We start from the raw sequence: 26,148 nt of genomic DNA, 5'->3' as shown, positions 1-26,148 counted from the left end.
GGTCACGGGTACCAGAACCAGTGTAGGTGCAATCTTGTCCATCTCTGCCTCCAACAATGTCTGGAACTCTAAAATGCAAAAACAGAAAAATGATGCGTTTTCACTGTTGACCTTGCACAGACCAGGTGCACAGTCAATAGTTGTTGAATACATTTTTCTACCACTGCAAAGTCAATTTCTTTGGGGTTAGGACAGGGATAAAGACTCTTGTATCGTGTACTGGCCTGACACCCAGCACCCACTGTGTCTGGTTCTGTGGTGTGTCTTGCCTGAGGAGTTCTCCATTATCATACCAAGTGGAACCAATGTTAAAATGTTTTGCAGGTCTCCAACTTTTCTGCTTTTTCATCTTAACAGAAATTCTACCTGTAACATGATTGAAATGAAAATGTCTTTTCCTAGATCTGAAAACTATGTTCAGGTTAAGGTTATTTAAAATTAGAAAAGGAATACAACCCAAAAGAAACATTTAAGACAAAATATAACGATGATAAAACCAGCAATATTAGAAGGCATTTGCTATTAATTTCATGATGTTAATCATGGGAGTGAAACATGAGATATTATACATTATAAATATGGGATTAGAAGAAATATTAAGTATACATTTTTTTTTTATACAGCAGGTTCTTATTTGTCATCAGTTTTATAAACATCAGTGTATACATGTCAATCCCAATCGCCCAATTCATCACACCACCACCCCCCCCCCACCACTTTCCCCCCTTGGTGTCCATACGTTTGTTCTCTACATCTATGTCTCAATTTCTGCCCTGCAAACTGGTTCATCTGTACCATTTTTCTAGGTTCCACATATATGCGTTAATATATGATATTTGTTTTTCTCTTTCTGACTTACTTCACTCTGTATGACAGTCTCTAGATCCATCCACGTCTCAACAAATGACCCAATTTCATTCCTTTTTATGGCTGAGTAATAGTCCATTGTATATATGTACCATATCTTCTTTATCCATTCGTCTGTTCATGGGCATTTAGGTTGTTTCCATGACCTGGCTATTGTAAATAGTGCTGCAATGAACATTGGGGTGCATGTGTCTTTTTGAATTGTGGTTTTCTCTGGGTATATGCCCAGTAGTGGGACTGCTGGATCATATGGTAATTCTATTTTTAGTTTTATAAGGAACCTTCATCATACTGTTCTCCATAGTGGCTGTATCAATTTACATTCCCACCAACAGTGCAAGAAGTTTCCCTTTTCTCCACACCTTCTTCAGCCATTTGTTGTTTGTAGATTTTTTGATGAAGCCCATTCTAACTGGTGTGAGGTGATACCTCATTGTAGTTTTGATTTGCATTTCTCTAATAATTAGTGATGTTGAGTAGCTTTTTATGTGCTTCTTGGCCATCTGTATGTCTTCTTTGGAGAAATGTCTGTTTAGGTCTTCTGCCCATTTTGGGACTGGGTTTTTTGTTCTTTTAATATTGAGCTGCATGAGCTGTTTATATATTTTGGAGATTAATCCGTTGTCCGTTGATTCGTTTGCAAATATTTTCTCCCATTCTGAGGGTTGTCTTTTCATCTTATTTATGGTTTCCTTTGCTGTGCAAAAGCTTTTAAGTTTCATTAGGTCCCATTTGTTTATTTTTGTTTTTATTTCCATTACTCTAGGAGGTGGATCAAAAAAGATCTTGTTGTGATTTATATCAAAGAGTGTTCTTCCTATGTTTTCCTCTAAGAGTTTTATACTGTCCAGTCTTGCATTTAGGTCTCTAATCCATTTTGAGTTTATGTTTGTGTATGGTCTTAGGGAGTGTTCTAATTTCATTCTTTTACCTGTAGCTGTCCAGTTTTCCTAGCACCACTTATTGAAGAGACTGTCTTTTCTCCATTGTATATCATTGCATCCTTTGTCATAGATTAGTTGACCATAGGTGCGTGGGTTTACCTCTGGGCTTTCTATCTTGTTCCATTGATCTATGTTTCTGTTTTTGTGCCAGTACCATATTGTCGTGATTACTGTAGCTTTGTAGTATAGTCTGAAGTCAGGGAGTCTGATTCATCCAGCTCCGTTTTTTTTCCCTCAAGACTGCTTTGGCTATTCGGGGTCTTTTGTGTCTCCATACGAATTTTAAGATTTTTTGTTCTAGTTCCGTAAAAAATGCCATTGGTAATTTGATAGGGATTGCATTGAATCTGTAGATTGCTTTGGGTAGTATAGTCATTTTCACAATATTGATTCTTCCAATCCAAGAACATGGTATATCTCTCCATCTGTTGGTGTCATCTTTAATTTCTTTCATCAGTGTCTTATCGTTTTCTGCATACAGGTGTTTTGTCTCCCTAGATAGGTTTATTCCTAGGTATTTTATTCTTTTTGTTGCAATGGTAAATGGGAGTGTTTCCATAATTTCTCTTTCAGGTTTTTCATCATTAGTGTATACGAATGCAAGAGATTTCTGTGCATTAATTTTGTATCTTGCAACTTTACCAAATTCATTGATTAGCTCTAGCAGTTTTCTGGTGGCATCTTTAGGATCCTCTATGTATAGTATCATGTCATCTGCAAACAGTGACAGTTTTACTTCTTCTTTTCCAATTTGTATTCCTTTTATTTCTTTTTCTTCTCTGATTGCCGAGGCTAGGACTTCCAAAACTATGTTGAATAATAGTGCTGAGAGTGGGCATCCTTGTCTTGTTCCTGATCTTAGAGGAAATGCTTTCAGTTTTTCACCATTGAAAATGATATTGGCTGTGGGTTTGTCGTATATGGCCTTTATTATGTTGAGGTAGGTTCCCTCTATGCCCACTTTCTGGAGAGTTTTTATCATAAATGGGTGTTGAATTTTGTCAAAAGCTTTTTCTGCATCTATTGAGATGATCATATGGTTTTTATTCTTCAATTTGTTAATATGGTTTATCACATTGATTGATTTGCGTATATTGAAGAATCCTTGCATCCCTGGGATAAATCCCACTTGATCATGGTGTATGATCCTTTTAATGTGTTGTTGGATTCTGTTTGCTAGTATTTTGTTGAGGATTTTTGCATCTATATTCATCAGTGATATTGGTCTGTAATTTTCTTTTTTTATAGTATCTTTGTCTGGTTTTGGTATCAGGGTGATGGGGGCCTCATAGAATGAGTTTGGGAGTGTTCCTTCCTCTGCAATTTTTTGGAAGAGTTTGAGAAGGATGGGTGTTAGCTCTTCTCTAAATGTTTGATAAAATTCACCTGTGAAGCCATCTGGTCCTGGACTTTTGTTTGTTGGAAGATTTTTAATCACAGTTTCAATTTCTTTACTTGTGATTGGTCTGTTCATGTTTTCTATTTCTTCCTGGTTCAGTCTTGGAAGGTTATACCTTTCTAAGAATTTGTCCATTTCTTCCAGGTTGTCCATGTTATTGGCATAGAATTGCTTGTAGTAGTCTCTTAGGATGCTTTGTATTTCTGCAATGTCTGTTGTAACTTCTCCTTTTTCATTTCTAATTTTATTGATTTGAGTCTCGCTGCGCTTCCTGGACTTGGGTGGCTATTTCCTTTCCCATGTTAGGGAAGTTTTCGACTATAATCTCTTCAAATATTTTCTCTGGTCCTTTCTCTCTCTCTTCTCCTTCTGGGACCCCCATAATGCGAATGTTGTTGGGTTTAATGTTGTCCCAGAGGTCTCTTAGGTTGTCTTCATTTCTTTTCATTCTTTTTTCTTTATTCTGTTCTGCAGCAGTGAATTCCACCTTTCTGTCTTCCAAGTCACTTATCTGTTCTTCTGACTCAGTTATTCTGCTACTGATTCCTTCTAGTGTAGTTTTCATTTCAGTTATTGTATTGGTCATCTCTGTTTGTTTGTTCTTTAATTCTTCTAGGTCTTTGTTAAACATTTCTTGCATCTTCTCGATCTTTGCCTGCATTCTGTTTCTGAGGTCCTGGATCATCTTCACTATCATTATTCTGAATTCCTTTTCTGGAAGGTTGCCTATCTCCACTTTGTTTAGTTGTTTTTCTGGGGTTTTATCTTGTTCCTTCATCTGGTACATAGCCCTCTGCCTTTTCATTTTGTCTATCTTTCTGTGAATGTGGTTTTTGTTCCACAGGCTGCAGGATTATAGTTCTTCTTGCTTCTGCTGTCTGCCCTCTGGTAGATAGGCTATCTAAGAGGCTTGTGCAAGTTTCCTGATGGGAGGGACTGGTGGTGGGTAGAGCTGGCTGTTGCTCTGGTGGGCAGAGCTCAGTAAAACGTTAATCCGCTTGACTGCTGATGGGTGGGGCTGGGTTCCCTCCCTGTTGGTTGTTTGGCCTGAGGCAACCCAACTCTGGAGCCTACCTGGGCTCTTTGGTGGGGCTAATGACAGACTCTGGGAGGGCTCACGCCAAGGAGTACTTCCCAGAACTTCTGCTGCCAGTGTCCTTGTCCCCACGGTGAGCCACAGCCACCCCCCGCCTCTGCAGGAGACCCTCCCAACACTAGCAGGTAGGTCTGTTTCAGTCTCCCCTGGGTTCACTGCTCCTTCCCCTGGGTCCCGATGTGCACACTACTTTGTGTGTGCCCTCCAAGAGTGGAGTCTCTGTTTCTCCCAGTCCTGTCGAAGTCCTGCAATCAAATCCCACTAGCCTTCAAAGTCTGATTGTCTAGGAATTCCTCCTTCTGTTGCCGGACCCCTAGGTTGGGAAGCCTGACGTGGGGCTCAGAACCTTCACTCCAGTGGGTGGACTTCTGTGGTATAAGTGTTCTCCAGTCTGTGAGTCACCCACGCAGCAGTTATGGGATTTGATTTTGCTGTGATTGCGCCCCTTCTACCTTCTCATTGTGGCTTCTCCTTTGTCTTTGGATGTGGGGTATCTTTTTTGGTGAGTTCCAGTGTCTTCCTGTCGATGATTGTCCAGCAGCTAGTTGTGATTCTGGTGCTCTCGCAAGAGGGAGTGAGAGCACGTCCTTCTACTCCGCCATCTTGGTTCCAACCCCCTAAGTATACATTTTTATTAATAAATAATAAAAGCAAAAGAAGAAAACAAAAATCTTTTCTAATATCATCCAACTTCTTGGTAAATAAAAATTTCTCATATGGCAGAATTTCCTCTCTAAACTGAGAAGTTCTCTTGTAACTAAAACTGTCACGAAGTTGCCACATTAGACTAATGACCTTTAGTTATAATCGGAATAATTGAATTTTAAATTGTCAAGAAAATGGAACTGAAATTCATAAAATTTGCCAAGAGAATAGCTCTTTGATATGCATTTGACAATCTGAAAAATACAGCAGCTTAAAAAAAAAAATGAATCTGCTATTGCATTATCCAAGGGCAAAGCAAGCACTTGAATATTCTTTTTAAAAGCATTTCCCCCATCATGATCTCAGGATTAAAAAATAGCTCAGCCACTTTTGTTGAATTTGCAGTACATTTGCTTTAAGTCTTCTTTAGAGAAACATTTTATCAGTGAAATTTTTTACATGAATCCTGTACCCAATGTAAGGATGATTTATAGCTAACTTCTTATTGTAATCACATTTAATGATATAATCACAATGATGCCCAATCTCCAATCATGCAGAGTATGGAAGAAATAAGAATTATTTAACTGGATAAAAATTGTAATGCATAGGAATGAAATATTTTGAATTTCTGTGGATTAAGAAGACTATCCATTCCTGAATTTATTCCACATTGAAAATTGTTGACACTAGAGGTGAGTATTGACAGAAGTAGGGCTGATCAATATTGAACCTTAAGGGTCAAAGGACTTCATGTTTGGTGTAATAAGCAACTTAGTTTAGGTATTGCAGTATTTCCATAAAGTAACAATTATTAAGGGTCAGGCAAGGTTTCTATTATAAACTCTATTTCAAGGGAGGCTTGGGGAGGCATAGTTCCAGAGTCTCCAAAGGCATGTGATAGTATGACATGTGATAGTATGATTGAAGCAGGATGATAGTTTGGAAATAAACAAAGAGAAAGTGAGTCATTATACTCAAAGTTGAGGAAGTATTAATATTTCCATTCTCCAGATTCAAAACCCATCTTTTCTTACCACAGACTTTTTATGAAATCTTTAAACCCAGGAAGCTTTAGATGAGAGGTAAATCTCTTTTGAGTTTTTAAGTAGCTTGAAATCTTTACTTTTGAAAATTATCTAGCACATTCAAGCAGGCTATAAATTATAAATACAACCAGAGGGAGCTGTGTATCTGTTCAACAAGATATAGTTCAATGAAATCTCAGAAACGCCCTCTACACTTTCCACTTAGTTGTGTGTAGAGCATTAGTAGCACATGGAAATCATTAGTTTTTACTCAAACATACTTGATCATGTTGCTTACTGAGTTGCTTAAGGTTGGTTTTCCAGCAAATCTGACTTTTTATATAACTAAGAAATAGTGTTTTAATTATTTACTTTAAAATTTGTATTGGACACATTGTGACTTAAACTTGAAAACAAACAATAAGGTAAATATAATATATATCAATTATTTTATAATAATAAAATAATGATAAAATAGATAATTACTTAGAAATATATATTGCTTGGCCTAGAATTTAACAACATAATTTTTTAAAATAATAATTAGGGAATAAATTAACATGAACATTTTAAAATTAACATGAAAAAGTTTAAGACTATGGAATTTGGGTTTGAAAGAAAGGATGGCATATCTGAACAGAGGAGGAGGGGCTGAAGTACTAACTCAAGTACTTTCTACTTCTACTGAGCTCCATATAAACACAATTTCTGAATCTTCAAGTCCTTCCTAGGCAGACACTAAGTGGTCTGCCCCCTTGTGACCTTTCTTCTAGAATTCAGAATATATAGATACATTCAAACAACAGAAGTGGGCATTGATCAGTCAAGGAAGACGCCATGCACTTTCAGTTTCCATTACATTAAACAAAATACTCATTAGTGCTTGGCATCTTCCCAAGCAGACACAATCTAGGTGTCCACTGAGGCCTCATTGTGCAGTTAAGAAGTTTAAAAAGACCTTCTATACATCAGCTAGGGAAAATTAAGGGATGGATAAAACTACTCTAGGGTAAGAAGGCTGGAATTACTGGAAACAAACACACATAGAATATCAGCTGTCAGCTAGACAAACTATCTCTGTCTTTAAGATCAGTTAGATATTTAAGGAGGGAAAGACTAAAGATCCCTTTGCTTAATCATCATTACCCTCCTTTAGGAAACTGCAATATGCTTTACTCTGGTAGTACTCAGTCATATTAAAACAAAATCACATCTAGGTATGTGGTAGAAAAAATAATCTGGAAACCTGTCATCACAACATAATTATTCCTATAATTTACCCAACAAGAAAACCAAGTGCTAGTATTACTAAGAGGTCATAACAGTGTAAGTTTACTCTGAAATCCACATTCATTAAAACTATTGAAACGTGTTTTATTGCTAAACATCCACTGCCACATCCAAAACAGCTTCTAGAAAATACTAAAGAGCAACTACTTGCATGCAGGTCAGACATACAAAAGTATTTTCCCAAGTGTTTCCTTCCCTCCCTCTCTTTCTCCCATCCATCCCTCCCTCCCTCCATCCTTTCACCCAGCAAGCATTTATTAAGTACTATCTGCCAGGCACTGGGCCAAGTGCTGGGGCTACAACAGTGAGTAAGACAGACAAGGCTTAGGTACACATGAAGTTACAGGCTAGCACATAAGGCAAAAGGTTTTATAAAATCTCTGTTGCTTTCAGTATTAAAATAACTGTATTTGAGAAATGTTCATGCAAGACCAGTACTTCAAAAATTTTTGAAGACCAAACTTCAAAATTCATTCATGTTACCTATTCTTCACCCTCTGGTAGGGAAATGGGAAGAACAGCTTTTCATGGCAAAATTTCTCTTATTTTAAAGAGACATTGTATAACTGATTCACTTTGTTATAAAGCAGAAGCTAACACACTATTGTAAGGCAATTAAACTTCAATAAAGATGTTTAAAAAAAAAAAAAAAAAAAAAAAAAAGAGACATTTATCTTTCTACTTTGGCTGTTACCAGATTCTGGCTGATTCTGGTAGTCGAATCTACCAGAAAGTTGTAGGAACAAGTGTTAAACATTAACTCTTTCTCAAAAGGATGCTGTGTTATCTAGCCATAAGGAATGTATGAAAGAATAGGCAAAAGGAAAGAATATATCCTAAACATGGAACATGAAAACCTCCTTGAGTTTGCCACAATGTACTCTCCCTGCTTTTTAACTCAAAGACACCATTCTATCAGTACTTAACACAGATCTTTAAATCCCAGAGCTAATAATGCTTCCCAGCTACAGCTGGATGCATCTGACAAGCAGCATGTAGTAGGAAACCTCACAGGGGATAAGGTTCCTAACAGTCAACTAAGAGTTCAAATCCCCTGAGAGGTGCCCCTGGTGTGCAGAGCACTTAACCCTTCGACCAGTACCAACATGACTATTCACAAATTATTGATGTCCCTAAATCCCTGGCAGATTGCAGACAGTTCTTGTATCCAGTGAAGCCCAAGCATATGGCCACTAATGGGATGGATTAAAAAAAACACACATACACATTCATTCTTTGCTACATGAATATAAAGCCACTGAAATGCTAGAAGGTGATTGAACTGGATGGAACACTGTTAAATACATGCTTAGCCTCATGTTATGGATCATTTCCATTGACATCTATCTGCGTCCTTGGTACAGTTTAATTAAAGCTGTCTGGAACAAGTCTGCCCTCTAAATGATCGGCAGAGCAATGAAAAGGTGAAACACGAGGAGGCTTGAGGCCTTTTTTGTAAAGCATTCAAATGACTGTCTCTGTGGTTAAGAACAGCAGCAGGGAAGAAATTAGTTTTCAAAATTAGCTAGCCATTAGGATTTTCTGTAAGAGAAGGCAAGGCTCCTTCTGATGTTATCTTAGAACACCAGAAACCAAGTCAGGTATACCAGATCTTAAAAACTCAAACTGAGCCATATTCTGGTCCAAAATACATATCCTTTTTTTTGGTTCTAAAGCAGTAAATATAACAGCAAACTTTCTTATTTGTAGTTACTTTGCAAAATATAACCCCCAAATGGAACAATTTTGCCTAAAATAGTCCCTTTCTTCAGATAGTTTTGCAACTCATGGTAGGAACACCATCTATTTAATTTGGTTTTACAGCATATAGAATACTAGCATGGCAAGTATAGCTTCAAACAATTAAGATATTTCTTGAATAACCTTCATGTTTCCAGCACTGTTAAGGTTCTGGGGAAACAGTAAACAAAATATGGATCCAGGGTGTAAGAAATGTGGAACATAGTTAAAAGATTGAATCTTAAATTAGCTAATTATACCTACTTCTTTTCTATAGTACTTTCTCTCCCCTTTATTATGATTTTATTTAAAGAGATATAAATTATATTTGTTCTTCAATACCAGAATTAATTATACTTTATAAAAGTGTCCAAAGGACTGTGGCATGTTTAAAATTTTCATTCACTGGCTTCTCCACGCAAATCTATCTGTCATGATGTGGGCTTATTGTCTTCATTTAATATTTATTTGGTATCTACTTCATATATGACACTGAATTATACCCTGCATCCTCCTTCCCCCACCCCCACCTCAAATGACTTTGTCTCTGTCTGTTATAACATGTTCATCCAGGCTGGCGAAAGGTAATAGTAGCACTAAACAGAAAAGCACTCCTAAATTCACTTAGGATGATGTTCAGGAGTGCAGATTATCCTAGCCCTGATGCCTAAGAGAAATTAGTCAGACCTAGAAGATATTATATTGAAGCAAATGGGTCATAAGTTAAAGCCTATTAAGTAGGACAACACTTATTGAGTGACACTGTGCTGGGAACTCTGGGGAACAGGAAACAAGCACAGGCATCCTCAACAAACTCAAAAACTGGGAAGATGTACACACTGAAAGTCACCAAGGAATGATGGTGTCAGATAAGCAAAAACTGGAGACTATAGGGCAGGCAAAAGCGCCTAGCTGAATCCGGTTGTCCTGCTGTCCTCATTGAAGGCACCAGACATGTGAATGAAGCTGCCTTGAGCCCTCCAGACAAACCAGCTATCAGATAAATTCCAGTGAGTAACTCTTGTTAATGCCACATGGAGCAGAACAATTGCTCAGCAGAATCTTGCCCAAATTTCTGATTCACAGAATCAAGAAATATAAAACAGCGATGGTTGTTGTTTTAAGTCACTAAGTTTTGGAGTATTCTGTTATGTGGCAATATATAACTAGAATGGAGGCTATGCCATAAAATGAACGTGTCATGATAAGCCCCCAACTTAGAGTTATAGTAGTAGGAACTGAAGAGAGGCACATGTTTTTGGGAAAAGAGCCTAAGTTTTCCTTTGTGTTTATAACAGGTTGACAAATTTTTTCTGTAAAGGACTTTGTGGGCTGTATGATCTCTGTTACTCAACTGTGTCACTGTAGGGCAAAAGAAGCCATAGACAATATGTAAATGAATATGGGTAGCTGAGTTTCAATAAAACTTTATTTACAAAAACAGGCTGCTGGCCAAAGTTGGCCATAGGTCATAGATTGCTTTCCCCTGGTTTATAATGTTTGAGATACTGAGGAAAATTCAACCGGAAATATGCTATATGTAGATGACACACAGGAATGGGGCTTTGTGACAAGTCAGGGCTGGAGATATGGATTAGAAAATAGATAAATATTTTTGAAGAGAGCCTAGGATACTACTGTTGTATCTTCTTAAGGTTGCTTTTACTTTGTTATTTCTTTTAAATGATATTAGTTAGGATAGTTGGTAAACACATTAGTGGGCTGAGGCATTACTTGAATCTTTAGGTGGTACCACTGAACCAGGGAATTTATAATCTGGAGACATCAGAGGACAAAGTCAAATAGATTTTCAGATATATTAATAGTGGTCCTGGGTCCACTGTCAATGGTTTTCAAATTTGTGAAATTTCAACCCAATGTATTTTATGAGTAAACTGGACTATTCTAGAACCATTTTTTCTAAGTGTGGCCGATATCATTCTAATTTTTAATTTTTATCACATTCATGATTTATTTGAACCGTATGAGTTTGGCAATACTTCTTGCTCATATTTGAAAAGCATCTATAACATTAATGTCCCAAGTATTTATATCCCAAACTATCTAGAAAAGTCAATGGTTATTTTCCATAATTTATGATATATTGAAGGCATTTTATCATGCTATTTACTGTTATGTCATGGGAAAAAAGTGTGACCTTTGAAGAAATAAAACAAGCAGTTTTTTAGTTCTCCTGCATATCTGCTAAGTTTATGGATATTTATTTTAGGCTTTATAAAAATTCTATCAGGCAGCTAAACAGTTTAGACTCACACAGCATGTAAATTCTATTAAACCAGGGGCTCTTTACCCTTTCACCTATTGCCCTACATGTGCTTGGTACAGTGGTGCAACTATTCAGAACAAATACCAATAGTCTGCTTAAAATCCTTAATATAACTAATGCAGGCATGCTAGAGGGTTCTGGTGACTGTTCAAAGGGGTTTTTATCCACTTAAGGCAAAGAACGGTTTGAACAGTTCTGTTTTGGGCCACAAAAAGAGCACCCTGGTTAAGAGGTGAAGGCTTCTTGTGGTTCCCGCATTTGATAAAGTACAGACCTTGCTGCCTTCCCTCATAGACCTGTGACCTCAAGCTCTGGCCTTTAGACTTTTCTCCTCCTTGAGAGAGAAATGATTAGTAAGGTCCTTCTATTAGATATGTTAGCAGTTTGTGCTAAAAAGAGGATTTTAATAATATTGAATTGCAAAGAACTATGAGGCAAGGCTTTACTCTAGATACTAAGACAAACCCAGTTTAAGTTGGTGTCATAGCTCCTATGAAGGGCCATCTGTTTAGCTCTAATAGTATTTTCTTTTTTTTTTTTTTTTTTCACCTTTGTAGCTTGGTTTCAAACCCTGTCTGGGACACCTGCTCAGTGTGAAATGAGATTGGTGGGTCTCAGTCCATTTGTGGCTGGCTGAAATTTTCCATCTTCTTTTCCAGAAAAATGGTCCCTAAGGACATTAAGTGAAAAGAGTTAGATGTCACACGTGCATTCACGTGTAGGTGTACTGGAGGCCTAGATAATCTTCCTGTGTGAAAAGTACAATATAAATTCAGCACTGGTTCATTGGTTCATCCACTTTGCCTCTCAGCAGCTCTCTAACACCTGAGGTCTCCTGTCTCCTAAAGATGATGCAACTTCAGGGACATCTTTTTACTATTCTAAGCCACTGCATAATTTGAGCTGAGATTGTGACGTTGCTTGAAATTGGCTGTGATTTGCTGCTTCATTTAAACAGGGATGGTGTATGAAACTAGTATAGAGGTACATGTTCTGTGCTTTTTTACATTATGTGAATAGATCTAAAGTCTCCATAAACAATGAAAGAATTTTCATAGTTTACGAGTAAACAGATTAGATGCCTTCAGACCATACATTACTCAAGAGAGAAAGTAGAACACTGTAAGTTATTATAACCCAAGGCAATATTGCCTTAAGGTGGTATGAATTTTGATTTCAAAAGTCAGTAGGGTCTTTTCCATATAAATTTTTTTTAAATTTCTTTTTATTTATTTTTGGCTGTGTTGGGTCTTCGCCCCTGTGCCAGGGCTTCCTCTAGTTGCGGCGAGCGGGGGCCACTCTTCATCGCGGTGCGCGGGCCTCTCACCGTTGCGGCCTCTCCCGCTGCGGAGCACAGGCTCCAGATGCGCAGGCTCAGTAGTTGTGGCTCACGGGACCAGCCGCTCCGCGGCATGTGGGATCCTCCCAGACCAGGGCTCGAACCCGTGTCCCCTGCATTGGCAGGCAGATTCTCAACCACTGCGCCACCAGGGAAGCCCCCCATATAAATTTAAAGCCAATCGCAGTGGTTGAGAGTCCGCCTGCCAATGCAGGGGACACGGGTTCAAGCCCTGGTCTGGGAAGATCCCACATGCCGCGGAGCGACTGGGCCCGTGAGCCACAGCTGCTGAGCCTGCGTGTCTGGAGCCTGTGCTCCGCAGCGGGAGAGGCCGCGATGGTGAGAGGCCCGCGCACCGCGATGAAGAGTGGCCCCCACTTGCCACAACTGGAGAAAGCCCTCGCACAGAAGCGAAGACCCAACACAGCCAAAAATAAAATAATTAATTAATTAATTTAAAAAAAAATTTAAAGCCACCAAAAACTTCACTGAACTTACTAAATGCACAATTAGTTTCTTGTTACAGATAATTTCTATTGATTCACATCTGGTTAGTCAGCATGGATTAATCAAAATCGTCAGGGATTGAGATCTGGGTGGCTCAAGGGATCAATTCCTGGGCTACAAGCCTTTCACCCCCAGGTCACTATTTCCAATACTTAGAGGAGTTTTGAGAGGCCTATTTGACAGTTGGTGTAAAACAAACCAGTACTTTGAACTAAGTCCTTCACATAGACTCATTGTCTCTTACATTCAAAGACACTATCATGCTTGTCTGAGGGTGTATGTAAGGTGAAAAATTATTGCATTATCAGCAGTGCTAGTTATTATTCATAGATATGTTTATATTTATAGTCTCCTATGGTAAACAATAATGGTTGCTATCTTCAAGGCCTGCTGTATCCAGTTATTGAATATTTATCTCTGTATGACATTTTCCTGCAAATGAAACCAGCTGATCCCTGATTGGTTGCCTCAAACTATTATCTATTCTTTCCTTTGTAGAAATGTTTCTTTTCTAAGGATGGTATGTGTGTAGTTCCTTCCTTTGTTTGCTTTTCAGGTCTTTTCTAAAGTGCAGGTTAGGGGCTTCCCTGGTGGTGCAGTGGTTAAGAATCTGCCTGCCAATGCAGGGGACACGGGTTTGAGCCCTGGTCCAGGAAGATCCCACATGCCACGGAGCAACTAAGCCCGTGTGCCACAACTACTGAGTCTGAGCTCTAGAGCCTGTGAGCCACAACTACTGAGTCTGTATGCCACAACTACTGAAGCCCACGGACCTAGAGCCCGTGCTCTGCAACAAGAGAAGCCACCTCAATGAGAAGCCCGTGCAGTGCAACGAAGACCCAACACAGCCAAAAATAAAAAAAACAGATAAGTAAATTTATTAAAGTAAACAAAGTGCAGGTGATAATGTTCTTATCTTTTCTCATTAAATAAAAACTCCAGGTCCAGGTCCTCCAGACAGATGGCTTCTCTGAAGAAATATTGTTCCTAGCAGTTCTTTAGGGTTTAGATGATTATCCTTCACTTGCTCAGTCGTTAGGAGGCTTTTAATCTCAACCTGGGCATCCATAGTGATCTGCTGGGTAGTGCATAGGCCCTGATCTTTGGCTACTTGAGCTCATCACACTAGGCCAAAGATCTGAAGGTGCTCTTTCCTTCAGACCTCAATGTGGTTGAAGCTCCTAATAGCCTTCTTTATTCAAGGTGAGTTAGGTAACCTTGTTTTCTAGATCTTTCTAGCTGTAGTACCATAGATTTTGTTGCCAGGGGCCAAACACCCTGTTTCTTTCCTGGCTTGGTTGAAAAACTAATAGAGTTTTATTACAAAGATATTAGCCATTCTTATTTAGAAGAGAAAGAAAAGAACCCTGGTTACTCAGGACAAAAGAAAAGAGATTTTAGCTATCCTGGATTATTTATGAAGTTTTGTTGCTTTTCCTTACTAAGGTATTTTCAATTTCTGGCTTTCCTATGACACTATACATCTAGGAAGCTAAAATAGTGACTGGTACCTATACTGACTGCTGTACTGTGAATTCAAGTTCATGGTTTTTAATAATATAAAGAATAGGAAGTATCTAGTGCTTTCTGAAGTATTCTCAGAGGGAGCTCATGGTAACCTTTGGATGTTGTGGAGGAAACAGCATGGTTCTCTACTCCTGGGCCATGTATATACAATGAAGCCAGCTTGGCAGAATGTCTCAATAATAGAGATCATGTGTTGGAGGGGGTCAAGGGAATTACCAGTTATCCACGTGGCTATGGCTACTTAACTTCAAGTCTCATTGCTGTGGAATTGGAAGTGAAGACGTAGGAGGTTCTAATTAAACCAAGCAATGTACCTTCAGGGATTCTAGATGTCAGGGAGGTAGACAATTCCAGATTGCTGACAAAAATTGCTCCAAATGGATCTGAGTCCTCTTGGCTCATAGAGTTGTAGGTGTGGAAGGAAGAAGGAAGATCCTCTGATTTCAAGGAAATGAATGGAGTTGACCTAGCTAAGTGTTTTTCCTTCCTAGTCTAGGGAAGGGGAAGCAGACAGTTACTTTCGTAAAACTTCTCAATTGAGGATGGAGCTATTCTGGATTCTCCCTTAGAGGATCTACTATTCTCCTGGAGATAGGCTGTCAATAAGTTTAGTAAAAGCATTGAATTCCTTGGGCTTTATTTTCTTCCCAGTCCTCCCATAATACCTTATATACATTTCAATTACAACATCAAACTGAACTACAACCGTTTACCTGGTTTTCCTTCTCAGTGGATAATGAGGGCAGTAACTGTATGATATTCATCTTTACAGCCTCAGATCAGGGATAGACTGGCACATTACCTGTACTCAACAAATGTATGACAAGTGAGTGAATAGGAGAAACCAGAGAGGAACACTGGGGCTTCCACACTTTTTTTTTTTTTTAATTAATTAATTAATTAATTAATTAATTTTTTGGCTGTGTTGGGTTTTCGTTGCTGCACGTGGGCTTTCTTTAGTTGTGGCGAGCGGGGGCTCCTGTTTGTTGCAGTGTGTGGGCTTCTCATTGCGGTCTTGTGGCCGAGCATGGGCTCTAGTGTGTGCGGGCTTCAGCAGCTGTGGCTCACGGGCTTAGTTGCTCCTTGGCATGTGGGATCTTCCCGGACCAGGGCTCAAACCTTTGTCCCCTGCATTGGCAGGCGGATTCTTAACCACTGCGCCACCGGGGAAGCCCCACACTTCTTTTTAACCCTACTCTTTCCTTTTGGTGATGATGCCTTAGACATTGAATCATTCCACATTAATATAGTATAGTTGGTAAGCATGTGGATGCCATGTGCTTAATTTGAATTACAACTCTGACACTTTTTAGCTATGTGATTTTGAGCAAGACTTACTTAAATGTCTGTAGAATCAGAATAATACTTACTTCATAGGGATGTTGTGCAGATTAAATAAGTTAATGTATAGGGTCTGGCACATAGAAATTACACTATGATTACCATCACCATCAAAGTGAGACTATGGCCAGTTTGTTATTGTTGGGTGTAGATGAGAGAGAAAACATCTGTAGTAGCAGGTAAGAGGGCCAGAGTTATTGTTGTGGACAAGACTAAAGGATCTATTAACCCATCGTTATTGTGCATCCTCTGTATGATTTGATTTACCAGGTGGAAATACGGGACTTCCTTATTCTAATTTCCTTTAGAGAAATAAATATGATTATTTAGTCAAGGGGATCCCTTTTTTCTTCCAGGTGTCCAAGAGGTATCTGTTTGTGTCTGTGTGTGTGAGAGGGAGGGTAGGTATGGGTGTGGGTGGCTGATTTGAGCTGTTTCAATATCCAGCAATCGTGGAGGCAGAGAGAGAATGGAGTGTGGGAGTGCAGAAGTATGGAATGCCAACATTCTGACCAAGCCAGAGAATGCTCCAAGATTCCTAGGTGGGGCCTAGAAATTCAAGGGAAAGGAGGCACCTTATGGACAGAAAGTTCTGGAAGAAGTCTGGCACTAGAAGGGAAGACCTATTAGAGGAATGGAGGAACACTGGAGAAGAGAAAACACCTTAGCCTAGTACCTTCTGTACATAGCAGCAGAATAGTATAGTATGCTAGAAAGTAGTAGTACTGAGTGACTGTAAAATCAATATAAAAAAAAAATTCTGGAAAGACAGGACAATCTCTTGAGTCTATATTGCTCTGCAGAAATGTAGTCATTTCATATTTAGATTTCTTTCAGTTAGCATCTTTTACTTAACCTTAAGTCTCTCTTATATTATCTTTTTTTTTTCCTTACTTTATTTGCACTCACAACTCTGCTAAAATAAATTGGTACCTGGAACTATATAGGTGTTGTTTGTCTTTCACCATGGCCAGTTCTAAATAAGCAACAAATGAAAAAAACCCCTATATACCCAGACCTTGATTTGAAAGATATCTTGAAGATGTACAATATGCTAAACTAGGGAAAAACTTGGGAATAATCAGCACAATACATTTTGCTCTCCATTATAATCAGTTTTTCAGCCTCTATGTCAATAAAACTTTTTCTCCTTTTTCACAATGGTTTACAACTTAAATAATTTAATACAACAGTTGTTATATTTTTATTGCAAGCTTATAAAACTGGAACCATAAATCTTTCCTATGCAATGTATTACCAAAAAGTGACACTGGAGAAGGGGAACTGATGATTACTAAAACTATAATTCAATCTTCAAGTTCTCAAGATGTCATAAAAATGGCTTCTGCTTTACTTGCATATGGCAGATACTATCAGGATGCCCCAAATGAACTCTCTCTGGGTGTTCAGTCTCTCCTTTGGCATTATTTTATATACAATAAAAATAAAAATGGGACTTCACGATGCAAGTGCAACTGTGATTCAAGCCCAGTAGTTCTTTTGTCAAATAGGATTTTCTTTTATGAAGTTTCATTTTTGAATTAATTTTGATATCAGTGCCTGTCAGGCTGTGGAAATTGAGCTGAACCAAGTGAGTCTATTCCTATTTGAGCTGACATGTAGGAAGTGGTAATTAGAAAAAATGCAGAGAGTCTGTACTGTGCTATAGAAAATTAAACTCATCATGCCACATATTGTCAATCTGGTTAAAAGTATAGGTGTGATAAATAGCAACATTCTATAAATGCCTAATCTTTCATATATTTAAAAATTTACCACTTTCACCCTGCCATATTAGTTGTCAGGAAATAATTTTCTAGTTCTAGTTGCTGCTGTGATCTAAAAGGTCTGTAAATTAATAACAGATTTCTATAGTATTTACTATCAATGTTCCACAAAACTTAGGACTCTAGCATGGAAGGAAATGTATTCCTTTTAGAAAAAGATGATGGTTAGTTATTTGTACGTTCTTGCCAGTTGTCATTCAGTGGACTTTTAACGTCTGTACTCTCTTCAGTGTAAGACCAAGAAACATCAAATTCTCCAAACCTCTTAATATGTCCAGCATTCAGTTAATTTACAGACTATGGTGTGAATGAAATTGATGAACTTTTCCTGTTAAAAATGATACTTTGCCTCTGCATTAAGGCACTACAGCAATACTTTACAAAATTCTTTTGAAATCACAGGATGAGAATAAATTAAGTGGAAGAACTGAACTTTCATAGTATGGCTGCTGAGGGATCAACACATACAGTTGAAAAGTGAAATTTCCATTGATTCCCCAGCCTGAGAGAGTGCAGGCAGCACCGTGTGAGTTTCTGCATTTTGTCTCTCAGTGAATGCAACCCTGACCCATTCCATGAGGGGTGAAAGGTCACAGACGCTATGTGAGTGGTGTTTAATTTTCACCACAACTGAGGCTGCTAATCGTGTAACATTAGGGTGAATTATGGTGATTATAGCAGGCTGAACATGGAGAGATCAAACAATAACAACAGCGCAATCACAGCTGTGTTGGTAGTGATGAAAAGATGGTGCTTTCATGGCCCCATGCCAGTGGGTTTGATTGGGATTCTGGAAACCTTTGGTGAAAGACACCTTACCCTCTCCAGGCTAGCTCTTTCCTAAACCACCTGTATAATAAGCAGAGTGACAATAACCCATTTTAACAGTTTTTAGTAATGGAAAGGGCTCAAAACATTCTCCGCCAGAATGCTGAAGTCTCATTAGCCTACAGAGTAAACATGCATTCCAGAGTCACTGCTTTCTAGCAAGTTTTCACTTTTTACAGCTGTTAGCTTCTGTACCCTACATGGATTTTTTTTATTTTTTCTTAAAAAAAAATTGTTTTTGGAGTATAGTTGATTTACAATTTTGTGTAAGTTTCAGATGTACAGCAAAGTGAATCAGTTATACATATATCCACCTAAAATTTTTTTTTTAATTTAATTTTTATTTTATATTGGCATATAATTGATTTACAATGTTGTATTCTCTTTTTTTTGGTTTTTAAATAAATTTTTATTGGGGTATAGTTTATTTACAATGCTGTATTAGTTTCAGGTGTACAGCAAAGTGAATCTGTTATACATATACATATATCCACTCTTTTTTAGATTCTTTTCCCATATAGGTCATTACAGAGTTTTGAGTAGAGTTCCCTGTGCTATACGGTAGGTCCTTATTAGTTATCTATTTTATACATAGTAGTGTGTATATGTCAATCCCAATCTCCAGATTTATCCCTCCCACCCCCTTTCTCCCCAGGTAAACATAAGTTTGTTTTCTACATCTGTGACTCTTTCTGTTTTATGAATAAGTTCATTTGTACCATTTTTTAAGATTCCACATATAAGTGATACCATATGATATTTGTCTTTCTCTGTCTGACTTACTTCACTCAGTATGACAATCTCTAGGTCCATCCATGTTGCTGCAAATGGCATTATTTTGTTCTTTTTTATGGCTGAGTAATGTTCCATTGTATATATGTACCACATCTTTATCCATTCCTCTGTCGATGGACATTTAGGTTGCTTCCATGTCCTGGCTATTGTAAATAGTGCGGCAATGAACATTGGGTGCACCCTACATGGATTTTTAATTTTTGTGGTCTCATTTTTCTCTTCTTCATATGTAGCCCCTGTAATGGATTCCATTTTCCCTAGGAAACTTTGAGGAATAATAAAGAAGAGGCTATTCCTGGGTGGTTTAAAATTTAAGAAAAATTGCTTGCATGTTTTAAAATTTAAAAAGTCTTTGCATGTTTTAAAATTTAAGAAGTCTAACACTGGATATAGAATGAAGTAAAGAGCAGCTAACTTCTGTAGTTTGTCCCTGATGTTTGGATAGTCTGCTTTTCACATACTAGGGCAGAAAAAGCTCAATAGTGTGTCCATTTCCACCAGGTTGAAATGCTCTGCATTACGAGTTGTTTTCTTGAACCAAGAGAAGCAGAGATATCTAGAAGCCAGGAATTGGGAAATTGAGTCACCATCAGTTCCAAAGTTTACCTTTAGGGTTGACTTTTGGTTTTTAGGGAACACTTATTAACTTAGTTCTTCAAATATACAAATGAAGATGTAGTTTGTTTTTAAAAATTATATATATGTATATATCTATGTAGGCTTCAACCATATTTATAAACTAAAGGTAGCACACTGAATTTTACCAGGAAGTCCAAAAGTAGTCCTGGTTGACAAAGTAAATGAAGTGGTACAGGTATTCTGTGCAAATAATGTTATAAAGCAAATAGTCTCATATGTTCCAACTAAGGCATCTGGATAGTTTTTAAAGATTTTTTTTCTTCTTAAAATATGATGTAATGATCCAATGTGGAGGAAATGAAGGTGGCAAAATCTACAACAAAATCTGAATCGTGAAGAAAAAGTTCAGAACTCTTTGGCACAGTTCAATAGAGGCAGCATCAAGTGCTTTTTAAAATACTATGTTGTCAAGCCCAGCTGCTATGAAGTTGGAATGATTCCAAAGTACAGCCTAGGTGATTTATCTTGTATAGTAGTAGCCCACCTATTCTGGCTGGTTTGATGTTAGCTTGTTGAAGCAGTTCTGGGTTAAAAAGTGCTGGAGCAGAAAGTTCGTGTTAAACTTGTAGCAGATATGAAAATATTTATATTGTAAAGTATAATAAATATTAGGCAAATGGCTAATTAAATGCATAGGTATTTGATTCCTGAGCCACAAGAGATAATGATAATACTAACCATAATAATAAACAAAACTAACATTATTTACTATATGTAGGCATTGTATTATGTGCATTGCATTCACTGTCTGTCTCATTTATTCCTCACAACATTCAGAGGTTGTCTTTTGTTATTACCTCTATTTTACAGTTGAATAAATTGAAGCTTACAGAAGTTAAATACCCAGGCTTTCTGAATTGGGTGAAAATTTGGGCTCTACCGAATTTCAGAAACATTCTGGGATAACAAATTGAATCATCCTACTCTTCTGTGATTATTGGCTCTTAGCAGTGCCACAACTTTAGGAATCAATATAGTGCATGAGTTCTATGTGCCTCTTAATAAGTTAATAAAACAGAGATATTCTCATTGCCTCCCCATCAAAGTTTCAGGGAAAAAATGAGAATATTAAATGCAGTAGGATAGAGAAGATGTGCTCCATTTGCTCTGCAATGATAATCTTTTACAAAAGAGGATTTTTATTAATTCTTTGCCTTCTGGGGATATTATAATTTTCTAGAATATAGGAACTGCCTTAAGCACAGTAATTTGCTGAGCTAGACTGAATCTCAAACTGTTTCAAATGAGCTGATAAACAACTGCATAATTAGCCATTATTAGATCAAGTCTGTATGTTACTGATATCCAGATGAACAAACCAATGGATAGGCAAATTGCAGATATAGTTTTAAAAACTAATAGCCTGTGTTATATTTTTACATGCTTTGTCCTTTAAAGAATTAAAAACCACATTTCATTTGCCTCTTTTTAAAAAAAGAAATTTAGATTATTCTGTCAAATAAATCCTTAGAGACTTAATCATTAAACACGTACTTCCATGTATGAATAATGAAGGATTTGTGTGTTGAATGCAGCTCATGCTTTAAAAATGAATAGGTGGTGGGATTTTTCTTTTCAATTAAAACTTGCCTCAAATCTATTGCTTGCATGGGTAATGTTCTTTCATCCCCCTTTTGAGTTCTGGTTCAATTTCAGAGCACAAAATACATTTGGCCCTGATTATGAAAATAACAGGTTTTGCATGCTCAAACCAGAAAAGGAAAATACAGTCAGTTTTTATGATTAAACACACACACCTTATTCAAATGGCTAACATCCAGTCCAAAATGTATCCATGTTACAGTTAAGCCTCTCTTTCCTCTCATTTTTCATTTTTCGAGAACTTGACACTGGATCATAAAATGTTGCTCTGGGCTGGAATTCGTCATGCAGGGTTACAGCCTAGGAGTAAAGCTTTTTTTTTTTTTCCAATATTAAAATCAGCTCAGCAGTTTTGAGGATCAAATAAAGAGAAAATGCAGAAAGCAAAACTTTCTAAGCTGGTTTAATTAAACATAATTGTAGTTTATGTTGTGAACTCAGGGGACACAAAGCAAAACAGGTAAATGTGTTAAATCACCTTTGAACAGAAAGAACTGCAGCAGCAACTCTCCTGAAGACCTCTAAAACTACAGAGTTGCTATTTTGTCTTAAATGGTTTAGGTGTCTTCCTGTTTGGGGGGCAGAACAGAATTTCTTGAGGTTCTTTGCAGATCAATGATTCTGTGATTATTTCTATCAGTATTTCAGATGCCAGTAATAAACTGTAAGCTGCCAGTTTGAAACTGCAACAGGCATAAGGCCATGTGTGAGCCTAGTTGGAGAATGGATTTGTTGCTAAATTTAAAAAAAGCATTTTGACCTTTGACGATTTTAACAGCCTCCAAAATTTCTATGCCTTTCTTATGCTTCCTGTTATCAGTGATCCTCAATTTTATGCCAACAAATAGCCTTAGGTAAAATTTTATTGCTGTTGGGTTCAAGTTCTGCTCTTATTACAATGATTATTTATCCATAGTCTGATATATATATATATATATATCATATATATATGATATATATATATGATATGTATATATATTTTTTAGTTTCAGCCTTAGATCCCTATTAATGTTCTTATATTTACATTTCTTCAGCTAGTCCTTTCATTTTGTAAATTGGCATGTATTTTATTTCTGTATTTACATGGTTCTAGAAATAGAGCATTTATATCCTTAAAGTCATAAGGCCACCTGAACTACAAATCCAATGAGGAGTGCCACTTTCTTTTTCTAAAGGTGTGTCAGCTGAACTCAAGTCACAATGAGAAAATAAGACTTTTGGTTCATAAAGTGTCAGCATAATTGCTTTGGTGTTTTCAAAGGCATTAGAAAAGTTTTCAACTATTTTAGAATGTTCTGACTTTGTCAGGAACATTTTACTATTGAGTATTTGATAGGAAATCTTGTCTGTATATTTTATAACTTTTTGTACTTAACTCATAAAAATGACATGAGTATTCTCCTAAGTCCGAGATACCTCATTAGGATTTTATTAATGAGCCTTTTAAAGACACTCCCTCCCTAAAAAGGAAATTATATTTTGTTCAGAATAAATGGAGCTACACACTTATATATCAGAGTTGATTTAAGGCTCTAAAGCAAAGAAAATTAAGAAGATTTCAAATTTGGAGCAATATACTATCACAGACCCAGAATAAGAATATTACATCTAATTTGATTATACTATCACAACATGTAATGCTACACATATTTTCAGGGTGAAGTAAATATTATTCCAGAAATCTGGTTCATTACTGGGCTGCAGTGTAATGCATAACTAAAATAGGTTAGGGAAAAAGTTTCACTAAAATTTATTTTAATTCCCTGCTTTTCCTGCATATTTCATCACTGACATTATTGTATTAAAACAAACCACAGTATTGCTGTTAATGAGAGACACAAAACAGCTTGTCTGACATTTGATTCCTATACAAACTTTGAGGTCAAAAACTATTTTTCGCAAATGTATTAACTTTAGTGGATATTGAATACTTGAGCTAGGCTTTTGATCTGAAAGGATTCTGAAAAGCCTTTATGATGGGTAATATGTGTATTGTTACATTAAAACACTCAGGAAACCAACTGAAAATATTGGGTTGGCCAAAAAATTTGTTCAGGTTTTTCCATAACATCTTATGGAAAAACCCGAACAAACTTTTTGGCCAACCCAAATACAATTGACAGTGCTATAATCAAAGAAGGAGAAAAGATCCCCAACCATTTAAGTAATTTATTTCCTTAAAAATGTGGACAGAAAACATTGCAAAATAAACTATCAAAAGTTAACAGATCATGATCATAACTGTCATTTATTTCTGACTTGTATGAGGAAATAAGTAAAAACTACATGCAAAAGAAAATGTGAACCTAAATTCTGATGAGGAAGTTTCACAGTAGATAATTCTCCAGCTTTTGGGTTTCTGCCATCAAAATAGAGTTAATAATTAGAATCAGAGGCCATGAATCACCAAGGAAAATCAATGGACAGCTTCCAGAGAGAGAGAGAAGAACACATACGGCTATAGACATCTGGTCTAGAAACAATGGAATGTGTGCAAGATGTTTGCACCAGCAAATAAGGGCTATTAAAGGGCGGATGTGATTTTTGTTTTAATTAGTTTACAAAAATTAGTAATGGGGATAATTATTATTTAAATTTAAGCTTTGCTACCATTATACTAACTTCATTAGTTCTATTAAAATATTTCTGTTGAAGCATGGAGGTTCCTCAAAAAATTATACAATTACCATTGATCCAGCAATTCCACTTCTGGGTATACACACTTTTAAAGAATGGAAAGCAGAGACTCAAACAGCTATTTGTACACCAATGTTCATTGCAGCATTATGCATAATAACCAAAGGTGAAAACAACTCAAATATTCATCAGCGGATGAATGAATAAACAGAATGTGGTATATACATACAATGAAATATTATTTAGCCTTTAAAAGGAAAGAAATTCTGATACATGCTACAGTATGGATGAAACTTGAAGATATTATGCTAAGTGAAATAAGCCACACACAAAAGGAGAGAAATTGTATAATTTCACTTATAAGAGGTACCTAGAATGGTTAAATTCAGAGATACAGAAGGTAGAGTCGTGGTTACCAGGGAGCTGGAGGAAGGGAGGAATGGGGAATTATTGTTTAATGAAATCAGAATTTCAGTTTGGGTTGATGAAAAAGCTTTGAAGATGGATAGTGGTGATGATTGCCCAGCAATAGGAATGCACTTAATGCCACTGAACTGTACATTTTAAAATGGTAAAATGGTAAACTTTATTTTACCAAAATAAAAAATAAGAAAAAATATTCACTAACAACAAAAGATCAGAAAGAGAAATTAAAGAAACAATCCCATTTGCCATCACATCAAAAAGAATAAAATACTTAGGAATAAACCTACCTAAGTAGGCAAAAGACCTGTACTCTGAAAACTATAAGATGCTGATGAAAGAAATCGAAGATGACACAAACAGATGGAAAGATGTACCATGTTCTTGGATTGGAAGAATCAATACTGTCAAAGTGACTATACAACCCAAGGCAATCTACAGATTCAATGCAATCCCTGTCAAATTACCAACGGCATTTTTCACAGAACTAGAACAAAAAAATTTCAAATTGGTATGGAAACACAAAAGACCCCAAATAGCTAAAGCAATCCTGAGAAAGAAAAATGGAGCTGGAGGAATTGGGATCCCTGACTTCAGACTATACTATAAAGCTACAGTCATCAAAACAGTATGGTACTGGCACAGAGACAGATTTATAGATCAATGGAACAGGATAGAAAGTCCACAAATAAACCCATGCACCTATGGTCAATTAACTTATGACAATGGAGGCAAGAATATACAATGGAGGAAAGACAGTCTCTTCAATAAGTGGTGCTGGGAAAACTGGACAGCTACATGAAAAAGAATGAAACTAGAACGTTCTCTAACACCATACACAAAAATAAACTCAAAATGGGTTAGAGACCTAAATGTAAGACTGGATACTATAAACTCTTAGAGGAAATCATAGGCAGAACACTCTGACATAAATCTCAACAATATCTTTTTTTGATCCATCTCCTAGAGTAATAAAAATAAAAACACAAATAAACAAATGGGACCTAATTAAACTTAAAAGTTTTGCATAGCAAAGGAAACCATAAACAAAATGAAAAGACAACCCACAGAATGGGAGAAAATGTTTGCAAATGATGCGAGCAACAGGGGTTAATCTCCAAAATTTAAATAGTTCATGCAGCTCAACATAAAAGAAACAAGCACCCAACCAAAAAATGGGCAGAAGATCTAAATAGACATTTCTGCAAAGAAGACATACAGATCTTCTGTATGAAATGTCTATTTAGATCTTCCAAGAGGCACATGAAAAGATGCTCAGCATTGCTAATTATTAGGGAAATGCAAATCAAAACTACAATGAGATATCACCTCACACCAGTCAGAATGGCCATCATGAAAAAGTCTACAAACAATAAATGCGAGGGCTCTAGGAGAAGATGGCGGAAGAGTAAGACGCGGAGATCACC

The 26,148-nt window shown here is 37.0% G+C and overlaps 1 long non-coding RNA gene across 1 annotated transcript in view; it reads left to right on the top strand.

The window, feature by feature from the left end:
* The window catches only part of LOC103000654 (uncharacterized), a 143,595-nt gene that overhangs the window by 93,239 nt on the left and 24,208 nt on the right, over window positions 1-26,148 (top strand). The window lies entirely within an intron of this gene.

Source organism: Balaenoptera acutorostrata, chromosome 3 (genome assembly GCF_949987535.1).
Source record: "Balaenoptera acutorostrata chromosome 3, mBalAcu1.1, whole genome shotgun sequence".
Lineage (NCBI taxonomy): Eukaryota > Metazoa > Chordata > Mammalia > Artiodactyla > Balaenopteridae > Balaenoptera > Balaenoptera acutorostrata.
This window is presented reverse-complemented; position numbering and strand designations above follow the sequence as displayed.